Raw genomic sequence first — 8,173 nt, 5'->3', positions numbered from 1 at the left:
AGCTGTCTGGTGTAAATAACCCTGTCAGGTAATGACATGTAACATGTTCCTACACTGTATTGTTAAGGCTGTACACTATAATGACATTACCAGCTGTGTGGTGTAAATAACCCTGTCAGTTAATGACATGTAACATGTTCCTGCACTTTATTGTTAAGGTTGTACATTACAATGACATTACCAGCTGTGTGGTGTAAATAACCCTGTCAGTTAATGACATGTAACATGTCCCTACACTGTTTTGTTAAGGTTGTACATTATAATGACAGTACCATCTGTGTTGTGTAAATAACCCTGTCAGTTAATGACATGTAACATGTGCTACACTGTTTTGTTAAGGTTGTACATTATAATGACAATACCATCTGTGTTGTGTAAATAACCCTGTCAGTTAATGACATGTAACATGTTCCAACACTTTATTGAGAAGACTGTACATGTCAAGTGCTGCATCACAGAAGGAGGTGTACATAATACTTCAGTTATGTAGACTGCTACTGCCACACATTAGACACACACGCTTAAGTATACGCCACATGTGTCACCTAGCATTATACACACATGCATATGTACAGACACATGTCTCAAGGAAGGATTATGTACGCATGCAGATGTACATACATGTATGACGGAAGCATTATACACCCATGCATATTTACAAACACAAGTATCAAAGAAGCATTATACATCCATACATATAGACAGACACATTTATTAAGGAAGCATTACACGCCCATGCATATGTACATACACTTGTGTCAAGGAAGCATTACACACATACATACGCACAGACACATTGATGAAGTAGGCTTTTTACACACATATATGTGAACAAACATGTATCAAGGAAGCATTGTACACGCATGCGTTTGTACATGTATCACAAAAAGACATTAAAAACACACCCATATGTACAGACACGTTTATCAAGGAGGCATAACACACACATGCATATGTGCATGTATCACAGAATCAGGTGTGAATCTTCTTATGAAAGATAGACATAAATCGAAACAAATCGTAAAACGTGTCGCTATAGAGATAATTCTTACCACTGGACAATTGTATTTATCCTTTCACTGTATGTTATACTCATGCTTACCGACAGACGACTAATGGCACTTTTAATTGGATAGTTAGCTATGCAGTGTAAACCACCTTTATGGGATGAATTTGTGACATGAAGGAATGTCTTACAATTAGTTACCAAGCACTATACACACCCACGATACACATCCAAATGTCTCAACGGCGTTCTGCTGAACAATATATATCATGTGCTAGCCTTGTATAGAATAGTTCTGTTTCTTACATAATGTATAATCATTTATTCAATTTGTACCTGAGTTGAGTTGATTGATTTACTTGTTCAGGAAAGGACAATATATATATTTGAATCCATTCTTCTAGATCTATAAGGAGTCAGCATCGAGCAAGGACCGGTTGTTTTCTAACATTAACTTAACCATACTGTGTTACAATATTGCAGTTATATTTGTAATTAATTCAACGCTTCCTTTAGGGTGTGATATAACTGTTGAGGGTAACTAACCCTGACTGTGTGCATAACAAGGTAACAGAACCAATGCTAAACAATTTACTATATGTCATATACTTTCACAGAACCAACGCTTAACAATTTATTATATGTCATATACTTTCACAGAACCAACGCTAAACAATTTACTATATGTCATATACTTTCACAGAACTAACACTAAACAATTGACTTTATGTCATATACTTTCACAGCAGCTGGTGTTTGATACGAAGGGATTTGTAAAGTCCATATCCCTTTTTAGTTTTGCCATATGCTGTATGTTATGGATTACAATATGCAAGAGCAAGGACCAGAATGTTATCATTGTTTTTATGTCTTGGTTACAACAGTTTATGTGTACTTTACAATTTGCAATAAATAATTGGAAACTTGAATACATTTTATTTTGCGTTTTATGTCATCACAGATGGATCTACGTCTATGCTGTTCACTCGTCACTCGGGGCGGTTAGGTAGCCTAGTGCTTAAAGCGTTTGCTCGTCACGCCGAAGACATGGGTTCGATTCCCGACATTGGTACAATGTGTGAAGCCCATTTCTGGTGTGCCACACCATGATATTGCTGGTATATTGCTAAAAGCGGCGTAAAACAATACTCACTCACTCAGTCGTCACGCAAGGTTTCAGTTCGAATCCTGGCAAGTGTAAAGTGAATGTCTGGTTTCTGCCATCGGGACACTGCTACCTCATTCACTTTAATTTTATTCCCAGTCAAGATCAGAGAGGTGTTAGACGACCAGAGTCGCATTGCCCTTTGAACAAGTTGATCTTCTTGTTAAATATATTCACATACTTAAGATAATACCGTTTTTTTCCTTGTAAATCGTTCATATTAAAAATAACGAACTACGTTTAGTTCCCTGGTTAATTAAAAGGTAAGTGCTTTGTTTTACTGTCATGATTGACCAACTCTGAATTATGATATATCCATGGCGCACACGGCAACAAGGGGTGGCGGGAATGAGTTATAATCAGGGTTTAATTAATTACGACGACTAAAGGAAGAAAACGAAGCGTCAGTCCTTAGCATGGTGTATCAATGGTCAAGCACTACAGTCGTCTGTAGGATATAGTCTTCTGTAGGTACAACAGACAAACACGCCATCCATACCCCGAGACGCAGTGTACAATACACCATGAAACAGAGTAGGATACCGGCTTCTGTAAACGGTTTGGATATCAGTGCGGAGTGATGGGAAGAATAAAGAAACAAGCATAGCAGTGTCAGGAATGCACCGAAGCGTTATATAATCGTTAAGAGTGACTTGTTAAAGGCCCTTAACTAATATGAAAATAGTAGATATGCTGAATCACATGGATGTGTGTGTGCCCCGGCTGATCATTTTGATTCATACCGTTAGATGTAATCTTCAGCCACCATAGATCCTATGTGAACACAACTGTGGGGAATTCAACAAATCCTACTTTCCTGGGTAAAATGACAAATGTGATTTCATCTATATCTTCAGTGTTATCATACGGCCATGCACAGTCAACCTGAAGGACAGCATTGACTAGTGGGTCGTGGTGGAACTATATCCCGGTGAACCCATGAACGTGTATTTCCACTGGGAATTTCCGTTTGTATTAACACATACTTTCAAGGTTCGCCTGGTGAAAGAATTGCAAGTGGTCCCGTAACTATGATTATGAGCGGGATATCTGGTCGAGCTAAAACGAAGGCAAGTGTTTTGTGTTTCCTCATTCGGCAGACACTGAAATGTCAATAGACTCATGACTACGTCGTCTTACAGGGAGCAAGACATGGACTCCAGAAAATATCACAGACGAACACTCCATGCATACACCGAGACGTAGTGTACAATACACCATGATACAGGGAGCAGGACATGGACTCCAGGAGATATCACAGACAAACACACCACGCAAACACCAAGACGTAGTGTACAATACACCATGAAACAGAGTAGGATAGACTATGTCGTCTTACAGGGAGCAGGACATGGACTCTTGAAAATATCACGGACAAACATGCCAATCATACCCTGAGTCGAAGGTAACAATACATGAATGAGTTGTACACAAGCCAGGGTCACAGTCGATGGGTTGTTTGTGGTTTCAGAAGGAAACATTTCCTTGTGATTATGTTTAGTTTAACGAGCTGAAAAAAATGTTTCGCTTTTGAAATGAGCCATAATATGTTTGTCACATCTGTTGGTAAGATGAAATGGCAAATCATGTTATTGATAACTGCCTTTTTTTTAGCTTGATATAATAGATACCAGCAACAATTGTGACTAAAATAAGTTTCTTTTTTTTTCTTTTTTTAGATAACGACTTGGGGTTTTTTTTGCAACAAAAACAACACTTAGTATTTTGATGTAGCAACCACTACACGTATAGTGCCGACAAACAGTAATCATAACAAGGCTTAAATTTGGGTTCGAATCCACAATCACCAGGTCTTTGCACAGACTAGGGTCGTATTCCTCACAGTGTAACCCTGACAAAACACACTGTGTATGTCTCTGGCTGTAAGACATGCAACGGAATAACAGGGACATGCATGCAGTGTCATCCTTCATTCGAACTGTGAACAGGAGACGAACACTACAAGAGATTGTGAAGGTGGTTGTGTACCTGGACATATAGACAGAGACTGCAAACATTGTTCTGACAAATGTCTCAATAAGACCTGTCACCCTAAGAACGAAACCTTTGATAAACGATGTAATCCAGGATTATATGGTGAACACTGCAACAAGACATGTGGTGTGTGTATTGATGGAGACTGTAATCAGATGTCAGGGATGTGCTTCAGAGGGTGTAACAGGACCACACTTTGATGTGAACCTTTCTGTAGAGCCATCTATACTTTAGCTGAATGTGACATGAGACATGTCAACAAGGTGAATATCTAACCAGGTTTACTTTATATTAATATAAATAGAGGTGAGAGCAAGCTTCCCTTTACACATTCTGAATAACCAATGGAATAATCCACATGCCAAACTTAGTTGTAGGAGCAAGGCTTCTGCTGTCCATTCCCTGTTCTGTGTTGATACATGAACGGACTGGAATCACCCATCTATGTTGTACTCGAACAGGTTAGACTTGAGCGTATGAACCACTGATAACGTCTCTCCCCTAATGTAACACTTTCAGCAGCTGTAGTTGATGTCAACACAAAGTTAACATGGGACATATTCAAAATGAGCATTTATTGGTTCTTGTCTTATAAGGTTGTCCAGTTGTTCATGTGGACTTGTCTACCGTTACGACGGAGGAGTATTTTTCAGGTATACGGGGAGGGGGATCGCTGTCACAGTGGATAACATGCAGAAAAGAAGCCGACAGTAGCAACAGCACCCATAGTCGAACAGAAATTCGATACTGCCTCCACAGTTGTCGTGTTTGAGATTGAGTGTGAGAAGTGTATCTTCAGTCGGTAGATGTGAGATTTGAGTGTGAGAAGTTTAAGATTGCGCGTGAGAAGTGTATCTTGAGTTGGGAGGTGTGAGATTTGAGTGTGAGAAGTTTGAGATTGATTGTTAGAAGTGTATTTTGAGTTGGTAGGTGTGAGATTTGAGTGTGAGAAGTGTATCTTGAATCGGGAGGTGTGAGATTTGAGTGTGAGAAGTTTGAGATTGAGTGAGAGAAGTGTATCTTGAGTCGGGAGGTGTGAGATTTGAGTGTGAGAAGTGTATCTTGAGTTGGGAGGTGTAAGATTTGAGTGTGAGAAGTGTATCTTGAGTCGGGAGGTGAGAGATTTGAGTGTGAGAAGTGTATCTTGAGTTGGGAGGTGTAAGATTTGAGTGTGAGAATTTTGAGATTGAGTGAGAGAAGTATATCTTGAGGTGGGAGGTGTGAGATTTGAGTGTGAGAAGATTGAGAATGAGTGAGATAAGTGTAACTTGAGTTGGGAGGTGTGAGGTTTGAGTGTGAGAAGTTTGAGATTGATTGTGAGAAGTGTATCTTGAGTTGGGAGGTGTGAGATTTGATTGTGAGAAGTTTGAGATTGCATGTGAGAAGTGTTTATTGATTCAGGGGTGTTATATTTGAGTGTCAGAAGTTTGAGATTGAGTGTGAGAAGTGTTTCTTGAGTTGGGAGGTGTGAGATTTGAGTGTGAGAAGTGTGAGATTGAGTGAGAGAAGTGTATCTTGAGTCGGGAGGTGTGAGATTTGAGTATGATAAGTTTGAGTTTGAGTGTGAGAAGTGTGTCTTGAGTTGGGAGGTGTGAGATTTGAGTGTGAGAAGTTTGAGACTGAGTGTGAGAAATATAACTTGAGTTGGGAGGTGTGAGATTTGAGTGAGAGAAGTGTGACATTGAGCGTGAGAAGTATATCATGAGTTTGGAGGTGTGAGATTGAGTTTGGTATGTGCACGCGGGTTTGACTTGAGGAGATGTGAGATTGAGTTGGGACGCATGGTGTTGAGGTGAGGCAGAGCAGGGGAGTGGTGGGGTAGAGCAGGGGAGTGGTGGGGTAGAGCAGGTGAGTGGCGGGGCAGAGCAGGGCAGTGGTGGCATAGAGCAGGTGAGTGACGGGGTAGAGCAGGGGAGTGATGGGGTAGAGCAGGGCAGTTGTGTGGTAGAGCAGGGGAGTGGTGGGGGAGAGCAGAGGAGTGTTGGGGTAGAGCAGGTGAGCGGCGGGGCAGAGCAGGGCAGTGGTGGGCCAGAGCAGGGGAGAGTTGGGGTAGGGCAGGGGAGTGGTGGAGCAGAGCAGGGGAGAGGCGGGGTAGAGCAGGGGAGTGATGGGGTAGAGCAGAGGAGTGGTGGGGTAGAGCACGGGAGTGTTGGGGTAGAGCAGGTGAGCGGCGGGGCAGAGCAGGGCAGTGGTGGGCCAGAGCAGGGGAGTGTTGGGGTAGAGCAGGGGAGTGGTGGGGTAGAGCAGGAAAGTGATGGGGTAGAGCAGGGGAGTGATGGGGTAGAGCAGGAAAGTGATGGGGTAGAGTGAGTGAGTGAGTTGGGTTTAACGCCACTTTTAACAGTATTCCAGTTATATCGCGGCGTGTCAGCTTTATGTGGGAGGAAAGCCTGAAGTGATGCAGGTCTCAAACGTTTACCACTTCGGTGAAACCCACGGGCACGGGTATGGTGCTGACAAACCTAGAAACATAATCGGGGCAAACCGGGATTCGAACCCACAATAATAGGTTTCTGGCGTGTCCAAGGGACGCAACTCTGTTTAAGATTGCGTGTGAGAAGTGTTTATTGATTCGGGGGGTGTTATATTTGAGTGTAAGGAGAGTGAGATTGAGTGAGAGAAGTGTATCTTGAGTCGGGAGGTATGAGATTTGAGTACGAGAAGTTTGAGTTTGAGTGTGAGAAGTGTGTCTTGAGTTGGGAGGTGTGAGATTTGAGTGTGAGAAGTTTGAGACTGAGTGTGAGAAATATAACATTCATTCCCTTATTTCAACAAATTTATGTGGAGGATATTTCTAAATCTGACGCATCGGTGACAGCTACATCAGTGGTTGATGGCATGAACATCTTCAGCTACATCAGTGGTTGATGGCATGATCATCTTCAGCTACATCAGTGGTTGATGGCATGATCATCTTCAGCTACATCAGTGGTTGATGGCATGATCATCTTCAGCTACATCAGTGGTTGATGGCAAGATCATCGTCAGCTACTTCAGTGGGTGATGGTGTGATCATCTTCAGCTACATCAGTGGTTGATGGCATGATCATATTCAGCAACATCAGTGGGTGATGGCATGATGAACTTCAGCTAAATCAGTGGTTGATGGCATGATCATCTTCAGTTACATCAGTGGTGGATGGCATGATGAACTTCAGCTAAATCCGTGGGTGATGGCATGATCATCTTCAGCTACATCAGTGGTTGATGGCGTGATCATCTTCAGCTACATCAGTGGTTGATGGCGTGATCATCTTCAGTTACATCAGTGGTTGCTGACATGTTCATCTTCAGCTACACCAGTGGTTGATTGCATTATCATCTTCAGCTACATCAGTGGTTGATAACTTGATCAACTCCCAGTAAATCATTGGAGGATGGCGTGAGCATCTTCAGCTATATCAGTGGTTGATGGCATGATCAACTTCACCTCAATCAGTGGTTGATAACTTGATCAACTCCCAGTAAATCAGTGGGTGATGACATGATCAACTTCAGCTAAAACAGTAGTTGGTGGCATGATCATCTTCAGGCACATCAGTGGTTGATGGCATGATCATCTTCATCTACATCAGTGGCTGATGGCATTATAAACTTCAGGTACATCAGTGGTTGATGGCATTATAAACTTCAGCTACATCAGTTGTTGATGGCATTATAAACTTCAGCTAAATCAGTTGTTAATAGCATGGTCATCCTCAGCTACATCAGTTCTTGATGGCATGATCAACTTCAGCTAAATCAGTGGTTGATGGCATTATAAACTTCAGCTAAATCAGTTGTTGATGGCATTATAAACTTCAGCTAAATCAGTTGTTGATAGCATGATCATCTGCAGCTACATCAGTGGTTGATGGCATGATCAACTTCACCTGAATCAGTGGTTGATAACTTGATCAACTCCCAGTAAATCATTGGAGGATGGCGTGAGCATCTTCAGCTATATCAGTGGTTGATGGCATGATCAACTTCACCTCAATCAGTGGTTGATAACTTGATCAACTCCC

The sequence above is a fragment of the Haliotis cracherodii genome, unplaced genomic scaffold, assembly GCF_022045235.1.
Source record: "Haliotis cracherodii isolate W230 unplaced genomic scaffold, xgHalCrac1.p SCAF_14, whole genome shotgun sequence".
Classification (NCBI taxonomy): Eukaryota; Metazoa; Mollusca; class Gastropoda; order Lepetellida; family Haliotidae; genus Haliotis; species Haliotis cracherodii.
Note: the sequence above shows the minus strand (reverse complement) of the source record.